Source organism: Macaca mulatta, chromosome 4, assembly GCF_049350105.2.
Source record: "Macaca mulatta isolate MMU2019108-1 chromosome 4, T2T-MMU8v2.0, whole genome shotgun sequence".
In the NCBI taxonomy this organism is placed as follows: Eukaryota; Metazoa; Chordata; class Mammalia; order Primates; family Cercopithecidae; genus Macaca; species Macaca mulatta.
Window position 1 is genome coordinate 108989373 of NC_133409.1, and position 27188 is coordinate 109016560.

At 38.3% G+C, this 27188-nt stretch overlaps 1 long non-coding RNA gene across 1 annotated transcript in view; it reads right to left on the minus strand.

Annotated features, from left to right (window-relative positions):
* LOC144340733 (uncharacterized) overlaps window positions 1-11762 on the minus strand; it is a 44004-nt gene extending 32242 nt beyond the window's left edge. The window contains exons 1-2 of the long non-coding RNA XR_013417025.1: window positions 11615-11762; window positions 11424-11522 (exon numbers count right to left, since the gene is read on the minus strand). This is a non-coding gene — a long non-coding RNA (uncharacterized LOC144340733). The remainder of the gene's footprint in view (window positions 1-11423; window positions 11523-11614) is intronic.
* Between the last annotated feature and the right edge of the window lie 15426 nt (window positions 11763-27188).

Genomic DNA, 27188 nt, shown 5'->3' on the forward strand with positions numbered 1-27188 from the left:
GATTGTGGTTTTGATTTGCATTTCTCTAATGACCAGTGATGATGAGCTTTTTTTCATTATGTTTGTTGGCTGCATAAATGTCTTCTTTCGAGAAGTGTCTGTTCATATCCTTTGACTACTTTTTGATGGGTTGTTTTTTCTTGTAAATTTGTTTAAGTTGCTTGTAGATTCTGGATATTAGCTATTAGTCCTCTGTCAGATGGACAGATTGTAAAAATTTTATCCCATTCTGCAGGTTGCCTGTTCACTCTGATGACAGTTTCTTTTGCTGTGAAGAAGCTTTTTAATTAGATCCCATTTGTCAATTTTGGCTTCTGTTACCACTGCTTTTGGGGGTTTAGTCATGAAGTCTTTGCCCATGCCTATGAGCTGAATCGTATTTCCTAGGTTTTCTTCTAGGGTTTTTATGATTTTAGGTCTTCCATTTAAGTCTTTAATCCATCTTTAATTTTTGTATAAGGTGTAAGGAAGGGGTTCAGTTTTAGTTTACTGAATATGGCTAGCCAGTTTCCCCAACAACATTTTTAAATAGGGAATCCTTTCCCCATTGCTTGTTTTTGAGAACTCCGGCTGGTATCTGGCAGGTGTCCCTCTGAGACGAAGTTTCCAGAGGAAGGAACAGGCAGAAGTCAATTTTTAGATCAATAAATTTTAGTCTTTAAAAGTAATTTTTATAGAGACGAGGTCTTGCTATGTTGCCCAGGTTGCTCTTGAACCCCTGAGCTCAAGCAATCCTCCTGCCTTGGCCTCCCAAAGTGTTGGGATTACAGGTGTGGCCCATTGCACCTAGGCATTTAACTCCTATAAAGAGAGAACCTTTCTTAGTACCCTTATATCAACTGATATATATCCAAGGTTTTAGCACATCGCTAATGAAAAATTAATTTTACTTCCCAAATACTCACTGACTACCTATCCCTGTGCTAGGACCCCATTCTAGGCACTATGCATACAACAATGAATGAAACAGACAAGATATCTATATTTGGAAAACCTACAGTCTAGTGGAGAGAGATAAACAAAATAACAACAACAATAGAGAAGAAAGAAGAGAAAAAAGGGGAAGGAAGAGGAGATGAATAAGAGGGAGGAGAAGAAGGCAGCAGCCATGTCAGCTGGTTGTGGTTATAGTACTTAAGAATAAAAAAGATACAGAAAAATGAAATTACAAAGTGATTGGGTGGAGGGTGCAGTGGCTAGAGAATACTTCTTTAGAAGGCATTTGAACAGAAACCTAAAAGAGTGAAGATAAATAGATATATAAGTAGTAGGAAAGTATGCCAGGCAGAGAAAAAGCAAACGCAAATACTCTGAAGTGTGCAGTTTGACTTGTTGAAAAACATCAAGACCAGTGACACAAGAAGGTCAGAAAAGCGCCAAGAAAGAAAGAAGCACAATATGTTATGTTATGTGGGACCTAGTGGAAATGGGGAGCCATTAAATTTTTAAAATGGAAATTACATGATCTGGCATATTTTTAAAGGTTCATCTGTTTGCTCTATGTCAATTAGATTTAGAGACAGAGGGATGGCTTTCATAGATCAAAATAGAGAAAATATTTAGGAGGCTATTCAATAACTTAGGCAACAGGAAATAGCAGTAAATGACTGCATTAAGGTATTTATTGAAGGTACAGTTGACAGACTTTGAGGATGATTTAGATGTGGTATATGAGAGCAAGAAGGAAGTCAAGGACGACTCCAAGATTTTGGGTTGACTCTACTGCAAGAATAGAGTTTCCATCAGTTAAGATGGAAAAGACTATAAGAGGAAGGGAGTATAAAATCAAGTGCTTGGTTTTGAACTTGCTAATTTTAAGAAGTTGTCTGTTTTGTGTTGCTACAAAGGAATATCTGCGGCTGGGTATTCCTCAAATAAACTGAAAGGTGTGTTTGATTCAGGTTCTAGATGGCTGCAAAGTTTAATATTTGACATCGACGTAAGCTGAGGGCCACATCAGGCAGCTTCCACTCATGGAAGAAGGTGAAGGGGAGCAGCACGTGTAGAGATTGCATGAAGAAAGAAAAGGAAAAGGGCGGTGGAAGCAGGGAAGTGCCAAGGTCTTTTAACATCCAGCTTTTATAGGAACTAATAAAGTGAGAAATCATTCACTCTTCCAAGGAAGGACAATCTATTCATAAGGGATCTGACCCCATGACTCAAATACCTCCCACTGGGCCCCAACACCCAGCACCATCACACTGGGGATCAAATTTCAATATGACACTTGATAGGGATAAAAAAATGATATTCAAACTATAGAAGAAACCATTAGATATCTAGATATCAGCTAGGCAATTCGATATGTGAGTCTGGAATCAAGGAGATGGTCTGGGCTGGAGATACATATTTTTTTCTACTTTTATTGAAATATAGTGGTCATATATATTTTGCAGGTACGTATATTTTTATACATGTATGCAATGTGCAATGAGAAAATTATGGCAATTTAGATTTTCATCACTTCAAATATTTATCTTTTTCTGTGCTGGGAACATTCAAATTCTTCTCTTCTAGCTATTTTGAAATATTCAATAAATTATTACTAACTATAATCTCCCTACGGTACTATCGAATACTAGAATGTATTTGTTCTATTTTACTGTATTTTTGTACCACTACCAAACTTCTCTTCATTCCCACCCTTACCATTTCCAGTCTGTGGTAACCACCATTCCACTCTTGACCTCATGAAATCCACTTTTTTTTGCACCCATATATGAATGCAAACATGTAATATTTGTTTTTTGTGTGCCTGGATTATTTCACTTAACGTAATGATCTTCGGTTCCATCCATGCCACTGCAAATGACAGGATGTCATTTATCTGGCTGAATAATATTCCATTGTGTATCTATACCACCTTTTCTTTACCTATTCATCCATTCACGGACACTTAAATTGATTCCATATCTTGGCTATTGTGAATGGCGCTGCAATAAACATTGGAGTACAGATATCTCTTCGATATACCAATTTCCTTCATTTTAGACATATCCAGCAGTGGGATTGCTGAATCATAAGGTAATTCTATTTTTTAGTTTTCTGACGAACCTACATACTGTTTACTATAGTGGATGTACTACTTTACATTCTCACTACAGTGTACAGGCATTCCGCTTTCTTGGCATTGTCACTGGCATCTGTTATTTTTTATCTTTTTGATAATAGCTGTTTTAACTGGGCTAAAATGCTATCTCATTATGGTTTCAATTTGCATTTCCCTGATGATTAGTGATGTTGATCATTTTTTATATATATTTATTGGCCATTTGTATATTTTCTTTTAAGAAATGTCTATTCAGGTATTTGGAGATAAAAATTTTAGAATCAGCATATAGATGTCTTCAATTATTCTTTTCTTTATATTATAAGGCCAACTGCTTCTGCATATGAAATTACTAAATCTCTTGAGAGCTAACTTACTACTTCATTTGTGTTACTGTAAAATAAATTATTTGATCAGAAGCAATAATAGATGGGATACATAACATAGAATAAAGCATTCAGCAAACCTGAGAATGGTGTTCTCGGTAAAAGCATGATGGGCAGAATTATAAACATTTATTACATTAAAGATAAATTGGTTTTTCCTCCATGATGGAAGGGGCTCCATGTAATCACCCTGCTCCAAGGTGGCTGACTAGTCCCTCCAGATTCTATATCTGGAGCTCGGCATTATTCTCTGCTGTTGACAAGTAATGTTTCAGCAATGGCGGTAGTCAGATGAGTCCTTTAGAGGAAGTCCAAGTTGTAAAATCCATGCATGGCTTGATTCTCTGTCACCATAGCCACCCTCTTTCACGAGTCCATTGGGAAAGCATAGAGTTGTAGAAAAAGATACTGATATGCACAAAGTATTTGTTCACCTGATAATTTAGTGCCTTCTCTGTAGTGAATGTAATTTATAAATTACTTTTAGGGAAAAAAATATTCTCACATTTGGAGACAGCCATCCACATACCTCTTCCCTCTTGTTCATTCCTTGCCATCAATCTTCCAATCCTATTCTTTTCAAGTCCCTGACCATTTGGTCATACCACTAGTGAAGCAGCATAAACCCGAACATCAGATAATCTGAACTGGATAAAGGAGATAGCCAGTTCTACCTATGGGGTAATTACTCTGTCTTTCATAACCACCCTTTAATGGAGTTGTAGTATTATAACAATTCCCTTATGGCAAGAGCCAACATGTAATATAAAATCACCTGTAAACTAGACTCTAATTTTTTCTTTCTTACTCAATTGATTATGGGAGTGTCCTTAGCTGTCTATAGGTATAAGTTGAAGTGAATGTGTCAGTGCAGCAGAAGAAAGTACACTGTGATGTGAACCAACTGATCATATTATGTCCTCCAGTCCAACCTCATGTGTACTACCTCCATTTGATGATGGAATGCCACTTGGGACACCAATTTTATAGCTTGATGGATCAGATAATATCCAATTTGTAATGGGCATCTCAAGTCATCTGGTCACATTGTGTTTCATCTTTAAGCATTTAGTCTCAATCAGGGTCCATTTGCAAACCAGGAATTTTCTTAAAATAAGTGATTTATAGAAAACTGCATAGCTTTACAGCAAATTCTGGGGAACTGTACTCTGATTGTCTTATCAGAGTTTTCCACAGACTCCATGCAGTATCCTGTTTTATCACGGACACTTAAAATAACATTGACTCTACTGTTTCATACGAGCCAAGTGGCACAACTTATACCTAAGCTGGAACAAGCTAAAGGGACTTATCTTTCTCTGTAGTCCTCTCAAAGCCCATGAACTACTAGTTAAGAAGGTAACACATACCCTAATGCGTACTGTATGTCCATAAACCTAAAAAAAATAAAAAAATGCCAACTAGGCTTGCTTCCATTCTAGTAGCTTAAAATGAAGCATCTTGTTTTCAGTTGAGATGGGATATCACAACATGACACAAAGCTGCTAAATTCGAGAAACTTTCCTATAACTTTGTAAATGTTTGTGAGATTTGTGTTGTTTGCCTATTTGCTTTTTCACTGGTTGGTGACTTGAGAAAACTATTTTATGGACATCTATTTCCCCTACAGTATATAGCTTCTGATGTTGCTCCTCAGAAAACACACATTGGGAATGCACAGACAGAACCTTTCTGAGATGATTGTGGTTTTCATCAGTATTCACTTTGTCTTTTTCTGTGATCTTCCTGTTACATTTCTGGCTGATCTAGCACTATGGATTTCATGCCCAGCTATTAGTATCCACTAATTGCTAGCTGATTGCTGTATTGTTTTTGACAGTACTGAGACATAAATTGCTCCAAAATGTGATCTGATTAAAGTCAGGCTTCTTTGAAAAGCTAGGTTTTGTCAGTCTTTGAGGATTCTCCAACCGTAGGAGGGCTTTTTTATGCTCTTTCTCTAGTTCACTCTGATAAACTTCTAGTTGATCTACATTTTCACTTGTTGCTATTAATACCATGGAATTACCTGCCTCCTCTATGTGTTCCCCACGAATATCTCCTCGATAAACGTCCTCACATTGTGTTCCAGATGAAGTCAGCCCTCTTACACAGAGCTTTAGCACCTTCTGTTCTCACTTCCTTCCTCCACCCTCAGCAGAATCTCTGCCCCACTGCCCTGGAGATGTAGGCAAGTATAATGTACCACTTCTCCTATAGTGACCCTCTAGTGACTTTAAATGGTTAACTTTTATTATTTTTTATTAAGTTCTTATTTATCTGGGACAGACTCTGCTGAGCTCTGTATACAGTCATTTCAAATCTTGATCTCTGTTCATTCATTTTATTATTTTTTGAGATATAACTTACATACCATAAAATTCATCTATTTAAAGTGTAGAACTCAGTGGAGTTTTAGTAGGATCACAATATTTTGCAAACATCAACACTATTAAATACCAATGTATTTTTATAATCCCAAAAAGGAGCCCAATGGCCATTGAGCTATTTCCCATTTAACCTATTCTGAGCCCCAGGAAGCAATTTTCTATACCTACACATTTGCCTTTTCTAGGCATTTCATATACATGGATTCATATAATATATGGCCTTTTGTTTGTGGCCTATTTCACTTAATGTAATGTTTTCAAGTTCATCAATGGCTGAATAATATTCCATTCTAGGTATATATGAATATAATTTGGTTTATTCACTCAAAAGCTGATAAATATGTGTTATTTCCACTACATTGCTATCATGAATAATGATGCTGTAAATATTTGTGAACAATTTTTTGAGTGGACATGTGTTTATGATTCTCTTCAGTACACATAGCTGCAACATTTTACAGTTCCACTAGTAATACATGAGGATTCCAATTTCTCCCAAATCCATGCCCACACTTATTATTATCTGTCTCCTTTGATGATATCATTTCTAGTGTGTTTGAAGTGGTATCTCATTGTGGTTTGGATTTGCATTTCTCTAATGATTAATAATGTTTAGTATCTTTTAATACTTTGATTAGATATTTGTATATCTCTTTGAAGATATGTCTATTCAAATCTTTTGCTCATTTTTCATCAAGGTATTTGTCTTATTGTTGCATTCTAAGAGTTATTTATATATTCTAAAACTTAGCTCTTACCGGTTATGATTGCAAATATTTAGTTCTATTCTCTGGATGATTTTACCACTTTCTTGATAATGTTCTTTGAAGTACAAATTTATAAAGAACAATTTGAGATATATATTTCTTGGCTGCTTGTGCTTTTGGTGTCACATCTAAGAAATTATTGTTTTAACCAATGTCAAAATGATTTCTGCTTATTTTCTTCTAAGAGTTGTATAGTTTTAGCTGCAACATTACAGCCTCCAATCCTTTTTTAGTTAGTTCCATTTTGAGTTAATTTTTAAAATATGGTACAAAGTATGGCCACTGAAATTTCTGCTTGGTTGGTGTTTTGGTCAGCTAATGGTTAGAAAAAGGTGTTTTTACAATGTATGGAACTAATTTTTGCCAAGGAGCTTAGCATATGTATCGAGATACATCTTAAACACTCAGCCAGTTGTTTACAACTCTGACTTCACCTTTACTTCTTGCTTGCCCAAAACCTCAAGGTTAATCAGAAGTGCGAGCTTAGGACTTTCTCAGATCTTCCCAGAGCAATCGCACAACTCTGGACATACCTAGAGCTGTACACATATGCCACAAGCCATGTAGATTTTTAGAAATAAGTCAAAGCTTTTCCAAACTCCTCATGAACATCTCATTCTTAAGATTTACCTTGTAAACGTCTTACTTTGCCTAATTTTATCATTGCCAAATTCTATAGTTTGCCTTTAATGTTATCTACTGTCTCACAGAGCCATAATGTTAAACTTGGCCCTAGGATTTTTTTTTTTTTTCTTTTTTTAACCAACACCCCTGAGGATAAAGCTGTTAATACTACCCAAGCTCCGAATCAGGTCAAATAAAGGCAGTCTTGTAAGTGGAGTTTTCCAGGAACTGAGAGACAGTTTAAATAATCACAATTTTCTAGGAATGAGGCTGTGTAGAATATCCAACATTATATTTCTATCCCAGTGTCTGCCAGACTGCTGGCTGTCACCATGATTGTGGGCTGTTTGTTTTCAAAGCTACTGTAGAGCTGTACAAGGAAATAGGATAGAGTAAGTTAAAATGATACAAAGCTCACTGTTTTTACTTACATTCAGCCATTTTTCTTGAATAAACACTCCCTGGGTTGTTGCAAGTCTTTGATAATTTGAGTGACTTTTAAACAAAAGTTTACTGAACATTTTTTGCCAGTGTTTTTATTGCTTTAATGAAAGGGAAAATTTTTGGAGGTCCTTACTCTGACATCACCCCCATGGATTCATTTTTAATATTCTACTTAGAACGTTTCTCTGTTTTCATCTTCAAGGAGATATTTATAAGGTTTATTTTTCATTTCACCTCCTCAGGATAATCTTGCTTAAATAGAAGATATTCTTTCATCTTCTGAACTCTCCTATAATAGCTATCATATTTGTAATTTATTTTACTAAAATGTCATCTATTCCAGGGATTACCTAAACTCTTATTTGAAGCTAATATTGTGTAACTTTTGACATGTGTATTTATAATTTATCCATCAAAATTATAATTATTTTAAAGACAGGAACATTATCTTTTTTTTTTTTTTTTTGAAACGGAGTCTCTCTCTGTCACCCAGGCTGGAGTGCAGTGGCCGGATCTCAGCTCACTGCAAGCTCTGCCTCCCGGGTTTATGCCATTCTCCTGCCTCAGCCTCCCGAGGAGCTGGGACTACAGGCGCCCGCCACCACACGCAGCTAGTTTTTTGTATTCTTTAGTAGAGACGGGGTTTCACTGTGTTAGCTAGGATGGTCTCGATCTCCTGACCTCGTGATCCGCCCGTCTCGGCCTCCCAAAGTGCTGGGATTACAGGCTTGAGCCACTGCGCCCGGCCAGGAACATTATCTTATACCCCTGTATATCCTAAAATAGTTCTAGTTACATAAACTTAATTTAATGGATCACTTATTTAAATCAGAGTTATGTACTTCACTATGATAATTGTTATCAGAGGTTTATTTATGCCATGTATTCCAGAGCTGGAAGGTGTGGGGGACCAAAAAAATTTCATGCCTTTGGTAGAATATTACTTCATATTATTTTTGAGGCATTTTCCATGTGACAAGCTTTACACTTTTCATTATCTTCCTGGTTGTTTGGTCTGGATCTTTGCAGGAATTTAAATATTTAGCATGCCCCAGATTTTACTTACCACAAAATAGTTTGTAGATACTCTCTTTATTCTACACACACTACCTTCATATCCCATTAAGTAGAGTACCAATGACATATTTAGTTATATTTATTTGTGATAAAAATGCTATACTTTTTTTAACTCATGTTAGACGTTTGGAAACTTCATACATTGAAAAATTATTTAATGTGAAAGGATGTTAATTATTTACAAAATGAAATCGCAGTGAAGAAGGCTGAAGAAAATATCTTAAGGATATTGTCAGCCTTTTACTGGGGAAACCATAAACATGAGATATACCATACTGTTGAAATCATTTGAAATTATTCACATGCACACACATCACACACAAGAAAAGCATGATGCAGTTTTATCCTTCAAACAAATACTGCCACTTGCATGCCAGGGAAGGCTGCCTCTCCCTGAGCCTCACTGAAACTTTAAAATATTCATGGCAAAAGCAGCCATGCCTTTTCTAAGTACTGAGAACAAGAGTAGTTATATATAAGATGACAATACCTATTCCTGTTTCCCTTCAAGTATATATTTGGGTTTTGCTGAAAATGAAAGAATAAGCTCAATTATCTTTCTTCATTCTCCCTATTCCCACAGGCAGAGACAACAAGCATACAAGAAAATAAAATCATTCTATTTTTAAGCAGAGGCTAGAAGAGACTCCATGTGGGATATTCCTCATCTGTGCACTGCACCAGAATTAAAATGAATTCTCTCTCTGTATACACTCCTTCTCTTGCCTGCCACCACCTCACTACACACAAAATTGTTTTCTCCCTGTTGAGTTTCAAGAGATGTAAATGATAAATCATCATGTAAACCTGACCCAATCAGAAGACCTTTGTTTTTCCTCAGGAAAACTCTCGTCAGTATGATAGAAAAACAACTTGGAAACAATGAGTGGAAACAAAGAACAGAAATGATTTCCACATCAAAATGTGAATGCACCTGTTAGTTCCCTGACACAGTCATTTTTAAGTCAACACTTAAAAATAAGTCTTCTCCTTGTGATTCATTAAATCTCCTAAGATAGATATGAACCAGAAGTGATACTTACCTACTGTATTGCAGAGATAGTCAACCATAACCAAGATGTTATTGAGGGACCAAAAAATGTAAGTTGTGATATTTAAACCAAATGGAAAACAAACTTTATCAAAGTCTATGGATTTCACTGGGATATGAAAGTACTTTTACTTTTTATGTGTTCCACCACTGCACTAAAACCCTGATTAAAGATTGAAGACAAAGGAGAGTTTATTTCTATAACTAAGAAACTACTTAATCTTTTTACAACCATTTTGTTGGAGGTTGGTATATGTTCTGAATCTTTTAACATCTAAGAATATATGTCTATTGCCTTCAAAGTGAAAGACAACTTAGCTATATTAAAAGCTAAGGTAACAAATTCTTTTTTTTCCTCAAAATTCTGAAGCAGTTGTTTTACCACCCTCAGATTTTTAGTATTGGGAAGTCTGAGGACAGTCTGGTTTTCTTGTTTTGTTGTTTACACTGACTACTTGTCACCTTCTTTATAAATAATATAAAGAATAATATGAGACACCTCAGAAGAAAATACTCAGAAGCTAGTATCATTCTATTAACTTCCCATATACTCAGGGGATGCTTTTGAGATGCAGAATTAGATCCTGATATGATTTTAAAATATTTTTTCCTGTTAACTGTATTTGTATGTTTCCATACTCTCCACCAACTGCCCTGTTGCTCAACATTTTCTTACAAAATATAAAGAGTTTCCTCTGCTAATCTGGGCTAGTTATGATGACATCTGTTAGGAGAAAGAGTTGCAGGTTGACTCAGTGTACTGAGTTGTTATCAATACTATCTCAAGCACAAATTCTCAACAATTTGGTATGTGGAAGGTATACTTGTCCGCCAGACATTGTCCCCCAGACATGAGGTAAGTCTTCTTTAATTTGTCTTGTCTATTAGTCATTGCACTGAGAACTTGGAATCAGGGATTAAGAGGATCCTCATGTATTTGTTGTAAATACAACTGATGTTTTTAACTGATTTTTTTTCACATTCAAAGACTACATGATGTATAAAATGTATAAAATATATAAGTTGAAAGCTTAAAGAATATTTGGTTGGCACTGGAGATTTTTATTGAGATATTCAAAATTATTTCATCAGGAACACTTTTACCAGGATAATAGAGGTATTAAAATTGGAATAAAAAGCTATTCTGAACAGACCTCCAAACTGAAACATCACTGAGATGCTCAAAATCCAACTGAGAGTCAAACTGGCTGAACTAGGCAAATAAAGAAGAAATGAGGGTTTTTAATCTGACATTTTAGATTTATTGGGGTAGGGGAACTTTCTAAAATACAGAAGTATCACACCCTGTGCAGGGAATCATACTTAAAGATAGTGATGCTCTAATAAATGTTCGTAGTAGTCTATATTGGTTTGTAATTTTAAAGATAAAATATCTAAGTTTTCGATGATTGCTAAGATGAAGTAAGTCAACTACAATCTATCTAATGCACTGTTTGCAACTAAAACTGAACAGACTACAAAAAACAAAACAAACAAACAAACAAAAAAACCACTTAAACACTCTGAAAAATAAAAACTCGCAGGAGGATCTGAAGTTAAAGCTTGAAAGCAGCCCACAGTGGGTAGTGAGTTTCGCAGTGTTTTCTTCCTTTATCACTTTGCTTGGATGTTTACCTGAGCTGTCTCCCATGAAAGACTCTGGACTTCAATTCCAGTCTCCACAGCTCCCTGACAACACTGACATCGCTGCTTAACCTTTTAGCTTCTTAGCATCTGTGAAGCAGGTTCACTAATTACTATTTGCCTGAGTCTGTTGAGACAGAACGCACTCACACACACAATATATGAAGCAGATTTTTACTTACAGATAGGCAGGAAGGGACAAAATAAGCGTATGATTCATTGTGAGCTGACCACCTAAGCCCCAACAAAGCTGCCCAGAGTGAATAAAGTCTCAACGGAGCATGCCCCACTTGCACTGCAGCTGAGGAAACACAGCTGGCAGCCTGTTCTGGGTTATATAACCCAGGGGCCGCATGATCACTGGGCAAAGCTTGGAAGGATATCTCGCTTCCACAGGAAGGAGGAGTAAAGTCCAGGCTGTACCAGAACAGTTCTTCCCTAACTCAAGATGTTTCATTCCCAGCACATTCTACAGTTATTTCTGAGAACTACAAGCAAGAAACGGGAATAACTAGGTATGTCCAAGGCCACCTGGAGAGTTGTCCTGAGGTCTACCCCTCTACCCAGACATCTCTCATAGCAAAGTCAGTCCATTTCATAGGCCCACCAACCTCCCTGGATCTGAAGGAAGAGGTTTATTCAGCCAGACCGACGTAGCACCTTGACTGACCCAAACTCAGTGCAACACTGTTGCGTAACAGATAGAAAATCCTTTACTGGGTCCCAAAGGACTACACCACTAGCAGGACAGCCAGACCTGCTTGAGGCAGTGACCTAATCCAGAATCCCAGTGTCTCAGGTAAGAAATTGCTAAAAAAAAAAAAAAAAAAAAAAAGGCAAAGAAGGATTATCAGATAGCCCCACTGTTTGTAGCCAGTGGACCTGCTTCCAGATCTCCTCTACTTATGTCTCTGCTATACCTGAGGTGTTTATCTAGCTACAGCAGTAGGAATTGCCAATCACATACACTCCTCTCAATTAAGCTAAAATAAAGTCTAGAGCAATTCTGTTGTCTAAAACAACTTTCCTGAGGAATCTGGGGGATGTCTAGGGCTTCCAAGACAGTGGCAGTGGAAGAGGCAATATCTGCATGGTCAGAGGCAGGGTTCTTACTACTTTTTCATGAATACCAACTCATGAGTGACATCAAAGACCTAATAAAGGACATAAACCCAAAGTCAGTTCCACCTCCTGGTGGGTTCCTAGTAAGCCCGTGTAAAGCTTTAGGCCGCTGGCCCAACGGAGCATCTCCTTCCCAGTGTGATATCTTGGGGCACCCCTAGTACAACCAATGTGCAGAGTCTCACCAGTTACCAGCTTCACAGGCATGGCATTGTCCATCCTGTATCTAGGCCATCCCCAGCCACCTGCAGACAGAGATGCAACCCTTGAGCACACACAGCACCCCTTTCTTTATTTCTTTGTTCAGTGAGTCACTCATTGGTAAAGAGGCATTGACATTTCCTAGCCAAGTCTCATTGATGGCAGAGTTTCATGAGCCCAATTTCCTTCATATAATGTTCATGAAACTCCTACACAGAGTACTAGTACTGGTCCAGCTCTTGTTTTCTTCATTACACTGGAACATTTCTGATATGTAATCAGAGGAGCTTAGTGCATCAAAGCACAAGCGCACCAAGATTCTGTTTAGTTATAGTTGTGATATTTTTCACACAGTCAGTTATAAGTTAAAACGGAGAACCTTCTGCTCTCTTCCATGCAATAGGTACCAGATCCTCACTCAATAAGACAGGGCTGCTCAGGATTTATTAGTGTCCACTGTGGCATTAAGGAATGCTGATGTGGTTTTACCACTGGCCGGTAACTGTGGTCTATGACAGAATGAGGCCCAAAGAAAAGATATCCAACACTTTATCAGATTATCCACATTGCCACAGTCTGGGAGAGCCTAAAAATGATATTATATTTCTAGGCCTGTACTACCCTCTCCTTGTGGAAAAAGCAGATTAACAAGTTAGTTCCCCAACCCTCTACCCTCCCAGGGTCTCACGTATCCCCTACCTATTGCATAAGGGTTGGGCTGAGTTGGTATAGTGAACCCATCTGTCTGCCCCAGTCCCAAGGCTAATACCTCAGCGATCACTCGTTATTCTTGTTGTTTGACCCAGACTTTGGGCCTCTGTTGTCCAGCCTAGGAAGGGAGGTTATAACTTGTATTAACTTGACATGTCTGATAACATCCACTATACTGGAAGGATTAAACATTCCCTGCCTCCAGAAGAACCTTAGCATCCTGGTATTCCTTGGTCTTGTTCTCCACCTCTGTGGAATCCCATAGAGGGGAGGAACCCCGGAGAGGTATCACCTTCAGATTGAAGTTAGGGAGCCTCGCCTGGGGTACTAGGGTAGCCTAAACTGCAAACCATCCTCCAGGACGTGCACTCTAAAGGAAGAGAAGAAAAATCATAGTTGGGAACACTGGAATTGGGATTTTGCAGGCACAGCCTAATCAGGCAGCTACTTAGTCCACTTCCACCTCCACCTCCACCAAGCTCTGCATCTGTCAACTTGAGCTGCAACACCACGTTTCCCTTATATTAGAGTGCAGTGTTTAGTGACCACATTGCTCTAGTCAGAAGGGGTTGTCACTGCATTAGCAGGCCATCTTGATGTCATTTTTTCAGTTGTCTTGTGAGTTGGCTCTGCCACCATTCCACAGCTCTATTGGCCCGAGGATGACGAAGTGTATGGAAAGTCCATTGCATTGTAGGAGAATGCACACATTGTTGTGTTACTTGGGTAGTGACCATTCCTTGGTCAGAGTGAAGTTCCATGGGGTAATAAAAAACATGACATGTGTTCCTTTTAAGAGAAGCTATGTTAGTCCCAGCCTCTACATGAGTGACATATACACTTTCCCATTGCAGACAGCAAGTTATTGTTATAGTACTTGTCCTTTAATAATCCAGCCACTTAGTTGCCTTTCCTCTGAAGAGATGTCTAGGTTGTTGGCAACAGCTGATGAGTCAGTGAAAATGTAGCGAGATAGGGTGGTAGAGGATCACCACTGCATGTAGTTTGGCCCATTGTTCAAAATGCCTATGTCCAGTCTCAGTCATGAGATAGCTACCCACTGGCTAGATGGCTGCCACAGCCCAGGGAACCCTGCCTGTTTGCCATTTGGCAGAGCCATCAGTAAACAAGCCATGTCATACTGTCAGTAGGCACATGTCTGAGTCTTGGGCCCCAAGTATCCATAGGAGGCTCTAAAACATCCCCTACATGTTGCTTAGTCCCTTCTGGCAAGTTAGTCACATGCTCATGGAGCCTACTGGTCCCTTGGCTGCTAGGCCCAATCTTTTGAATGTATCCTATCCATTTGATCATTGAGCTGTATTGAGCCTGTCCAATTTCATTGGCAAGGTTTGTGAGCACCCAGGTGAGAATGGGCAGTTCAATTTGCAGTGTCTTTTGTGGCAGTTCAATCACAAGATGCTCAGTCTCCTTTAGTGCCCAATGGCAAGCAAGGGGTTGTCATTCAAAAGAGGTGTACCTGGGGGCGGCCTCAGGCAACTTACATGTCCAAACTCCAAGAGGCTGGTGCACCCCAGTGGCAGTTTTCTGTTGCTACATGCCACCAATCTGCATGCAAAGTGGTTATGCACACACGTCATTTCATCAGGGTAGCAGGCTTTAAAGCTTTTAAAGTCAGTGCCTGGACCACAGCTCACTGAATGGCTTCCAAAGCCTGCTGCTGCAAAGCGTTCCACTTAAAGTTGGTAGCTTTGTTGTCACCTGACTAAGGGGAGCAACAGAACACCCAGGTGGGGTACATACTGTCTCTAGTACCCAAAGAGCCCTGCCAGCAATTGGGCCTCCTTTTTATTAGTGAGTACCTCCAGGGTTAAAAATACTTATTTCACTGTCTCTGGAATACCTTTTTGGCCTCCTGCCCAAGTGACTCTGGCATTAAGCCTGGACAGTCCATTGTTAGTCTCCATGCCCCAAAGGCCTTTTTGACCAGCCAAAAGGGGCTGTTAACACTGTGATAGTGTACTGTGTAGCAAGGCCTGAATTAGCAAAATAATATCCTATTTTCCACTTAGCTTGCAGTACTGCTTTTGTGGAATAAACTTTTGGGACTTGGGTAGCTTAGGTGGCAGGCTGAAGTGGACATGTTCCACTGTTAGGCTCGAATTCTTGGCTATAATGTGGTGACATTCTGTTCCACAAGCAATGTGTCAATGCATATGTCAACTAAAGAAAAAAAAAGGTTTTAAAGAGTTGCAGTGGGTTTTATTTATAAGTTTTATTGAGGACTATAGACCAAGGCCTATAGCCTGGGGGCAGCCCTGTGGAGGGCTTTTATTAGACTGTTTGGCACAGTATTTTAGCCCAATGCTTATAGAGATGGTGAGGATTTAGTACATGTAAAATTGTATTAAACTTGTTCAGAAGTTATATGAAAGCAGAATCAGATCATATACTCTTTGGGTATAAGAGTATATCTGGTTATAGATTACAGAGACATAATCACTAACTCTGTTAGACATTATCTTATGTGTAGAAAAAGAAAAAGAAAGGACTAGGATTATTTATCTTCTAAGGAATACAGTGACTAGGGCAAGAGACATGGGGGTGGGAGTGGTCTATCCTGTTTTGTCTTTAAAGCATCTTTCTGAGAGCTGCACATCATCACAGAGTCAGGGGCTTTGTGAAATCATGCTGGCAAGCAGAAATGAGCAAACATGGTGTGATGGTTACTACTGAGTGTCCACTTGATTGGACTGAAGGTTGCAAAGTATTGATTCTTGTTGTATCTGTGAGGGTGTTGCCAAGGGAGACTAATGTTAGAGTCAGTGAACTCAGCCTTAATCTGGGTGGGCACAATCTAATCAGCTGCCAGCATGGCTAGGATAAAAGCAGGCAGAAGAACATGAAAAGACTAGACTGGCTTAGCCTCCCAGCCTACATCTTTCTCCTGTGCTGGATGCTTCCTGCCCTCGAACATTGGACTTCAAGTTCTTCAGTTCTGGGACTTGGGCTGGCTTCCTTGCTCCTCAGTTTGCAGACAGCCTGTTGTGGGACCTTGTGATCATATTAGTTTAATACTCTTTAATAAACTCATATATATATGTATAAATTATATATATTACATATATATAGAGAGAGCGAGCACCTATTAGTTCTGTCCCTCTAGAGAACCCTGACTAATACACAAGGCTTCTTTTTATTTTTTATTTTTGTGGGCACATAGTAGGTGTATATATTTAAGGGGTGCATGATGTATGCTGCTTTGTCTCACAACTATCATGTACTCAGCTATGGCAACCGCAGTCACTGGTACCTGAAATTGCTCAAAGGACCCCAATCATAAGCAAATAAGTACTGTGAGTCACATATTTGTCCCCAAATCTCCTGAGGTCATCAGTTTAATTTTTCCCCTAAGGGGACCTAGAAATATTGTCCTGTGGGCTCTAATATCCAAGAACCCCAGAAAAGTCTGAGTTCCTTTCTTTTCTCCTCTTGTTTTAACAGGATTATAGGGACATTGGCATTGACCTCCAGTTGAGGACCTAATTTCTCAGGCTGAATGGCCCCATTTCTAACTGTGCCATTCTGCCTGAGACATTTGGATTTGCAATGTCCCTTGATCAAGAAAACAAAACCAAAACCAAAAACAAACACTAAAAAAACATCAACCAGGCTGCAAGAGATTCCTCTGGTCTTTCTCTGTATTCATCCTTTAGATAATGAGTCTCTCTTTCTGTGAAGGCCACATAGCACATGTGTTAGTTCCCTCTCAGGGTTCTTCTGAGAACCCGCTTTCCCAGCTCTCTAGCCAGGAATGATCAGTCACATAGTGTCCAATAGCCAGGGGATCCTGCATAGTGCTCCTGTTTCTGCATTCCTTTCTCTCTGCCTCAGTCAGCAACCAGCTCACACATGTGGGTGGGGGAGGTTACCTATGCCTACCTTATCACCCTTCTTTCCTGATCAAACATCCAGCTGCACATCCAGCCCCTGCTTGCCCAGGCTAATGCTTATTGGCAAAGTGGGTAGAGCCGTAACTCCTAGTACTGGCCTGGGGGTTATTTGCTTCCCCTACTTTGCCCATAAGCCATGGTTCTTTCAGACCAGCCTCTACTCGCTATGTCAATTTTGTAAAGTAGGTTTACTACTTACCATTTGCCTGAGTCTGGTAAGACAAAACATACACACACAAGTTATGTGAAACAGATTTATTACTCACAGATAGGCAGCAAGAGACAAAAGAAGCTTAGGATCTGTTGTGAGCCGATCCCTCCACACCTCAACAAAGCTGCCCAGGGCAAGTGAAGTCTCAACTGAGCATGCTCCACTTGCATTGCAGCTGAGGAAGACCAACAGGCAGCCCACCCTGGATTATATACGTCAGGGGCACGTAACTCACTGGGCAAAGCTTTGAAAGACATCTGGTTTCCAGGGAAAAGAGGAGTAAAGCCAAGGCTGTACCAGAGTAGTTCCTCCCTAACTCAAGATGTTGCGTTTCCGTCGCAATCTACAGCTGTTCCTGAGAACTCCAAGTAAGAAAAGGGAGAGAACTAGGTCACTCCAAGGCCACCCAGACAAGCGACCTGCAGCACCAAATGTCTATACAATGTTGAGTTCACTTCTCTGTGGTACCCTTTTTCCAGGGCCTTGGCCTAGCTGACTTTTTTATTCCTTGATTATAATTTTTCCCAGGAGACTTTTTAAACTGCTCAGTCTCTACTTTCTGCTTGGACTCTCTGACACACTCAGGAAACACAGAGAGGGGAAAGCACAGTAGAGAAGGTCAGTCTATGCTCTCTCTGTGGCCTTGGCTTTTCAGGTCCTGGTTTTCTTTCTTTGTTTTTTAATCTAGCCTTTCTTGTTGTCTGACTGTGATAGTTGATTTGATAAAAGCTACTATGATGTAGCAAGAAATGGACATCTTAATAATTCATAATTTTAGAAGTTATTAATTTTTAGTTTTATTGCCCAAACGTTTTCCAAGAAAGTTTTAAAAACTAATAATGCTTAAGTACATGATACATATAATGTGCTCTGTGGTTACTTCGGCCTATGCAGAATTCACAGTGGACTTACATATCTAGCTAGTACGCACCTATTTTCTACGTAACCAATGTATATGTCCTCCTTTTTCATAAAGATTTTCTAGACATATAGGCCCACTTAAATGTGAAAATATATGTATTTTCATACATACATGTATACAGAAATTTTTCCAAGTGTTCGTGGATATTCACAATTTTTTTATGTTTTCAATATGCTCAAATAATTACAAGCAATTAAGTGTATATTTAGTATATTCTTGCTTGGGAATTTAGATCAGTATTGGGTTATAGACATCTCGAATCTTATATAATCTAATGTGGGATTTTTTATTTTGTATAGAATGTATTTAAATGTAGAACTGCCTTCCCAAATTAGGTTAAATGTGACTAAACATAACCTCAAGCATGCCTAAGAAATTCTAATCTTAACTAGTATGATAATTTTTGTAAAAGATACGGAACAATTATTTGATAAAATTTTTTATGCCAGAAAAATCCAGCCTTGCTACTGCAGCAACTATAAATCTGGCCTGATTTTAAAATTGGACAGGTAATATTTTTACAACTGCAAGATCTGAGATACTAGTTATAAATGAAGATTCTCTATGGGACCACTATTCCTGCTGAAGAAAAAGAGTTCTTCAAAGTCCTCTATATATTATGTGACTTTAATATCTGAATAGTCACTGACATAAAGGGTTGACTGACTTTTAAGTTATTAGTGCCAGCTTTCTATTGGCTTTAAGCTCAGAAATGTAAAATATTCACCTTCTGAGAAATATGATATACTTTGATTAATGAATTTTTAACCAAAAAAAAAAATATCAGGGTGGGAAATTTGATTGGTAAGGTATAATGAAAAATGTACCCAATGTCTTTTGCATGTTAGTTTCATCAAGAGACATAGCTTCAGTCACACAAGGTCCTATCATATTTTGAAAAGTAAAATACAACAGAATATCATCACCATCTTAATATTGTGTTACTTTCTGGCCTTGTCTTCTTCAGCTATTCAGATTTTGAATGTCTGTAGGACATTCTGGCTTTTACCAGAAAGAAGGCTAAACTTTTTCTTCTTAGTATAAGGAGTGACCATAACCAATGGCTTGCCAAATCAAGGCATTCCTCTTGGTGCAATATTACAAAATAAAGCTTCACCCTCCTTGGATGTATAAACTGCATGCTAGGTGAGAGCACTTCGAACCATACCTTAGGCCTTTACCCTAAAATACATGGTCTGGATTCACCAAAGTGGCATGAACCCTCAGTCATATTGAAGGAAAACTGACCTCACATCAACTATTCAGCCCAATGTTGATAGCAAGATTGTCCAGATCACATCCAAAGATTCTTCAGCTTACTGCCATCAGGCATATAAAGCTCATATAAAAACACCAAACCTTCTCAGTGAAGCAGAGCCCCATGGAAAGCAGATTTAGAGAATTGCTCCAGTTCTATGAGACCTCTCAAAATACAGAGCTAAGAACCAACACAAGATAAGACAGCAGCTGCTTAGATAGCATAAACATCAATGACATTCATAATTTATATCTCATTCACGTAGAACAAAGATAAAACCATCAGTTTTAACCACTCAATAATGCAGTGTTACAGTCTCAGGCACTCATAGAGTATTACCTAATATAGTGACCTCCTTATCCTATACAAATCCATCTTCTTCCAGTTTATGTTAAGATTTTATGTAATTTTATGTATTTTTTTCTTGTATGTATTTATCTCAGCAGTGTATAGTGATGTTCTTGTATACAAACATTTTGAAAATATAACCATAAAAAATCAAAATGATTTTGTGACTGCAAGTTTCTATTTGCCAATGTTTAATATATGTTAGGGCACATGTATGAAGATATGTTTGATGAAAGAAATGAAATGTCAGGGAGAATTTGAAGTAGATGCTTCCTTCATTTACTGACAGAAATAATTCAGATAAGATTTTAAAATATTCTGTAACATTTGCAGAGTGCTTTAAACATGAGGTTGTTCTTATTTTTTTATGTAACATCAACTTGGTTCCCTTTCTCAAAAAATCTATTGTCACGAAATCTTTCTGAAACAGAAATATACACCTATACACATGTCTGAATAATAAAATGGAAACATTTTTAAATTTTTGATAAATATGTCATGATCTGCTATGGACTTATTTTCCCATAAATTCAAATATTTAATATCTTCTATAATCTTAAGGAATACCTGTTTCCAAAAGACATATATTTTTGGTGTTAGTATAAATATTTTTACATTATCATCTTGCTTTGTTCTTCATTTTTTTGAAGGGTTTTTTCCTAGACATAACTGTAGCTCCCTAGCCATGACTTCAACCCCCTTTCTCAGAAAAAATGTCTTTTCCCCTACTATACATTTGTGTTTGCAATAGAAGATCCATTGATCCTCGTTTGGTGGCCCAGGAGTAAGCTCCTATTCCATGCTGAGTTACATCATTTTACCCATACCTAAGGTCAGATATAAGTGGTTTGGGAAAGTGTACCTGATTCAAGTTGAATCTGTATGGAAGCTTCCTTAGAATTTTTCTTTTTAATTTGAGAATAGTGACACTTCATCTTAATCTATCACTTTCTGGTGAAGAAGTTGAGAGCTATCAGCAGACTTTCTTCCATCCTCATAGAAGGAACTCATCTGAGATAAAGTAGTTGGTATGAATAAAGAGTTTGACAAGCAAGATTGAAAGAGAGGCTTGCCAGAGTTGGAGTCGCTGGTGTGGCTTTCCTGAGGCCCAGCTGCATCCCTGCCTCCTCCAAGTGTTAATTAGGTAAGTAAATAAATTAACTGTCTTCCCTAGACTGATCAAGCTGGATTTCCGTCATCTAAAAGCAACAAAAAGTCCTGACTAGTCTGCCCTGTCACACATATTTTACTGCCTCCATTTCTAATAATTTTCATATTGACACATTAGATTTCCCAGATCTTACCTTTGTTTCTTTTGATATTATCACAGATATACTTGTGTTTTGTTTTTAAAATGTGACAGTAAGTTTTTTATTCTACTAATTTTATCCTACTAATGACATAATGGTCAAGGATTTTAAAATTAATGAACCAACGAGATTTTTCCAAAGCAGAATGAACAGAAAAATCTGAGAAAATAATAACAATGTGTACCTGTACAATATGTGAAGATGTAGACTTAGTATTAAATTGCTTTTAGATTTAGAAAAAAATTATAAAATTTTGTAAGGTACATTCTTAGTGTTGTTTCAATATCCAATATGCCATAAGAAAGTGAGTTATACTTCCAAAGGAACAAATAAGGCAATAAAAATAAAACCTAATATTACTTCTCAGGAACAATAGAGTGTCAAACGTTGCAAAGAACAAGAAATAAGGCAGATTATGTCTCTAAAAATCTTGGCATGGGTTCAAAACAAACTAGATACTAAATAATATAAATGTCTGAAAGATATTATTTTAATATTTTAGAAAAAGTAGTAAGAGTTCTTCATGAGAATTTTCACTTTCCTAGTGTGCTATCTATAACTCCACTTTTGTTTCTGTAGCTACATCTTGACTGTAACATCCATGATAAGCTATTCATTTAAGTGTACCTCGTACTCTATCTCTCACTTAACATGTCTTGCCATTGTCCTACAACATAAAATAGATTATGAGGGAAGGTTTGCCAGAGGCATAAAAACAAGATACATTCTATTATCCAATATTAGGTAATTAAAAATGTGAACATATTGCTGCAAGAAATCTACAGGGCTTTTTTTTTTTTTGCAATCCAATCTGTACTATCTTTTAAATATATGGACAATTATACATATATAATTACATTTTTATGTGCACAGTATATGTAATTACATTTATTTTTATATAATTTTAAATATTGGTGCTTTAGCTCTAATTAAACTTATTTTGCTTATCTAAAAATTTGCAGGTGAGGCTCTGAAGTTCCTTCTTTTTTCAATAATGTAAAGCATCCTCAAAATGTAAAATAATTACACTTGCTTAAAACATTTGAGTGCTTTTACTCTAGCCATTTACAGTTCACACATGTATATTTGACTAAGACTTTGTTAGTAACCTAAATGTAGTATAAAACTGAACCCTAGCATATATCCAAAGTCACCTCAGTAGGGAATAATATTCTGACACTTTTCTAGAGAGCATGACATGAAAGATATTCAAGAATTAAAGCTTGAGAGGGGAAGATCTCAGAGATGGATTTATCGATCAATTTTTAAATATTTGCAATAATATATCCACATTTTAAAGTTTAAGAGACAGTCATCCACATTTAAATTAATATGGCTATTGCATCAGTAGTTGGGATTCCCAATTCCTTTCCACCTGCTCCTCTGGCTCCTGAGAATGCTCGGCTTTCATAAAAATTCTATCAAATCCCCAGTGAGACACCCCAAAGTAGAATTCAAGATGCTTCCAATCTTTTCATAATGTTTCGATCTGGGTTTATTATTTTTATCATCAAATACTTTAGAAATGTTGATCCAAATGTTTATTTTCACATGAAAATTGAGAGGCTTTCCTCTCTATATATTAAAGTGTAGTGAGGCGGAGTCTGCCCCTGTGATCCAATCACCTCCCACCAGGTCCCTCCCTTGACATGTGGGGATTACAATTCAAGATATTTGGGTGGGGATACGGAGACAAGCCTTATCACAGACCAAACCCAATTTAACACAAAATCTCTAAACTGCATTTGGTATTAACTAAGATAGCTGCTGTAACAACAGAGCACAGTAATAGCTTATGACAACAGCAGTTCATTTTTCTTTTATTTAACAGTACAATGAAGAGGTTATTAGCTGGCAGATTGCTTTTCCACATATAATTTCTTCTATTTGATAACTTCATCATTCCCTTGGGTTTGTGACCTCTGAATTCAGACAGGAAGGGAAAAAAGATAAGGTAGGAAAGGCATACCTGCCTTTTAATCATCTAGGCCCAAAAGTGACATATTTTTTTGATTCATATAGCCCAACCTAGAAGCAAAAGGATGTGGGATGGGGAGACTTGAAATTTTAGTCACCAGAAATACAATAGAGAATAATTACTTTATACATTAATTTAAAAATACCTAACTACATATTACAAAGACACTTTACCTGGCATAATATCTAGCAATTTTTTCCCACACACTCCATCCTATCAGTTACATATCTGTTAACATTTATATCCAAAATGATCACGTAACATTATGTAACATCAGCTCAACTTTTTCCCTGGAGCATTTCTTACCGGGGCCCTCTGTCCTTCTGCTCTAATCTGAACTAGAAGCTCTTTGGCCTCCGATATGCTTTGGCTGTGTTCCCACCCAAATCTCATCTTGAATTGTAGTTCCCATAATCCCATGGTGTGGTATGGACCAGGTAGAGATAATTGAATCATGCGGATGGTTTCCCCATCCTGTTCTCAAGAGAGTGAGTTCTCGCGAGATCTGATGGTTTTATAAAGGGCTTTCCCCTTCGCTGGGCACACATTCTTCCCCATCTTGCTGCCATGAGAAGAAAGACATATTTTCCTCCTCTTCCACCGTGATTGCAAGTTTCCTGGGTCCACCCCAGCCCTGTGGAAATGTGAGTCAATTAAATCTCTTTCCTTTATAAATTACCCAGTCTTGAGCATGTCCGTATAGCAGTGTGAGAATGGACTAATACAGTACATGGGTACCAGGAGTGCAGCTGTACTTTGCAAAATCACAGGGGCGGAGCTGCGCAAGGCCACGGGAGCCCACCTCTTGCATGAATGTGACCTGGATGTGAGTCATGGAGTCAAAAGGAGATCATTTTGGAGCTTTAAGATTTGACTGTCCTGCTGGATTTCAGACCTGTATGAGGCCTATAACTCCTTTATTTTGGCCAATTTCTCCCATTTGGAATGGGTGTATTTACCTAATGCCTGTACCCCCATTGTATCTAGGGAGTAACTAACTTGCTTTTGATTTTATAGGCTTTTAGGCAGAAGGAACTTGCCTTGTCTCAATGAGACTTTGGAATTGGACTTTTGAGTTAATACTGGAATGAGTTAAGACTTTAGGGGACTGTTGTTGGCAGGGCATGACTGTGTTTTGAATTGTGAGGACATGAGATTTGGGAGGGGCCAGGGTCAGAATGATATGGTTTGGCTGTGTCCCCACCCAAATCTCATCTCGAATTGTAGTTCCCATAATTCCTATATGTCGTGGGAGGGAACAGGTGGAGACAACTGAACCATGGGGGCAGTTTCCCCCATCCTATTCTTGTGATAGTGAGTTAGTTCTCATGAGATCTGATAATTTTATAAGAGGCTTCTCCCTTCGGGGGGCACTCATTCTTCCCCTTGCTGCCACCATGAGGAGAAGGATGTGTTTGCTTCCCTTCCACCATGATTGTAAGTTTTCTGAGGCCTACGCAGCACTGCAGAACTGTTAAGTCAATTAAACCTCTTTCCTTTATAAATTACCCAGTTACAAGTGGTAATTTTATAAATTACCCAGTCCTTATAGCAGCGTGAGAATGGACTAATACAGCCTGATAATAATGTTACCCTTCAACCTCTTTTTACTGCTTTCTTTAATTGGAATTTCTGTTTCCCAGTTCTATATCAGTCTCTTTCCTGCTTCATCTGCTTGTGTTGCTGAAGCATACTCTCTAAACCTTCATACGAAGGGGGAACAGGAAAAATTTTCTGTCTTGCACACTTTACATTTTTTATGCTACTTTTGCTGTGGTTTGAATGTGTCCTTCTCTGATAATGTAAAATATTTATTTGATCTTTATTTTATTTCTTGTCTTACACCTCCTAAAATCCCTGAAATCTCTAAAGTAATAAATATCTTTGTGTATGCTAATGAGTTGACTGATGCCTGGCATCCCCCAATAGCTTTAGGATGGGACCTGGTCTCTAAAAAGACCAGGCATGATCAAAGAGTTGTTATTTTCAGCTCCACCACAAACTCTAAGGAAGAGACAGGTACTGAAGGTTGAGTTGATCACCAATAACTAATGGCCAATGATTTCATTAGTCATGCCTATGTAATGAAGCCTCCATAAAAAATCAAAAGGACTGGGTTCAGAGAGCTTCCAGATAGCTGAACATGTAGAGATTTAGGAAGGGTGGCTCCACATCATTTCTCACATCTCTTGCCCTATGCATCCCTTCATCTGCATCATTTGTAATATCATTTATAATAAGCCAGTAAATGTAAGTAAAGTGTTTCCCTGACTTCCGTGAGCTGCTCCAACAAATTAATCAAACCCATAAAGGGGGTTGTTGGAACCCCAATTTATAGCCAGTGGATCAGCACATGGAACCTGAGCTGTGCAATCAGCATTGGAAGCCGGGCTCTGTGAAACTGAACTTTCAACCAGAGGGATATAATGCTGCCTTCAGGCATAAAGCATCAGAATTGAATTGAATTGAATTAGAGGATACCCAAATGGTGCCCACTGCAGAACTAACTGCTTGCTTCCAGTAGGGAGAAAACCCCAGACATCTGGTGTCAGACATGTGTTTTGAGTGTATAGCAGGAAAAACTGATTTTTTTTAAACTCACCTCTGAAGTTCATGTGTTGGAAACTTAATCCCCAGTGCAACAGTGTTAGGAAGTGGAGCCTAATACAAGGTAAGAGTCATGAGGGCCCTGCTTTCAAGAACAGATGAATGTCATTATCATGGGAGAGGGTTAGTTACCTAGAAAGTGGACTTGTAACAAAAAAAAAAAGTGAGTTCTGCCCCCTCTTGCTTTCTTGCCCTTCAACCTTCTGCCATGAGATAAGGCAGCATGAAGGTCCTCACAAGATTACAGCACCATGCTCTTGGGCCTCCAGAATCATGAGTCAAATAAACTTCTATTGTTTATAAATTATTCAGTCTGTGGCAGTCTGTTATAGCAGCAGAAAAATAACTAAGACAATCTTCACACTTGATTGATAATTTGTCTTATCATTAAATTCTAAATTAAAATTATTTTCACTGAAAAGTTTGAAAAAAATGCTTTATTTCCTTGTAGCATCTATTATTATTATTGAAGTTAAATATTAATTATATTCTTAGTCATTTTTATGTGAACCATGGAAGATTTTAAAATCTTTACACACAGGCAGGGCCAACTGCATGTGCATGTAAACAGTGCAGTTACACAGGGTCCTATGTTCTGAAGGGTGCCAAGCTTGGTTTAATGTCACAAGATTGTTAATAATTGTTTCTGAATGCGTGTGTTACAACTGAAGACTGATGGAAAAAGGGAACATGTGTTAAGTGCTCACACATGGTAGCACCTCCTGCCATCTCACTGCATTCCTTCAGCTGTCCATTCCCCAGACCCCTGGCACAACAAGCCCTACCCAGCTTTCTCCTCTCCCTGGACTCTGTCCAGTGATCCTTGCAGCCCCCCACCCCCACAGTGAGGCCTGGGTACGGGCTAAGGGACACAGACATTAGGTATCTGGGTAGCAAGCACTTTGCAGTGCAGAGTTGCAATACTTTGGGTTTGCCCATCTGCAGTGGGTTGGGGTAAAAGTTTGTTAGACAGGGAATTGCCTGGCTTGACATATCCATCCCTGGCTGGAGCACAGAACCTGAATTTGGTAGCTGGGAGGACAGGGAGCTCACTCAATCAAGCGAGGGAGTCCCCAACCCTCTATGAGGGCCTACAATCATGCTGTCAGTATCATCATGCTCAAGGGAGTGCACCATTAATAGCAAATAAAATGTATCACAATAGGTTGAGAGA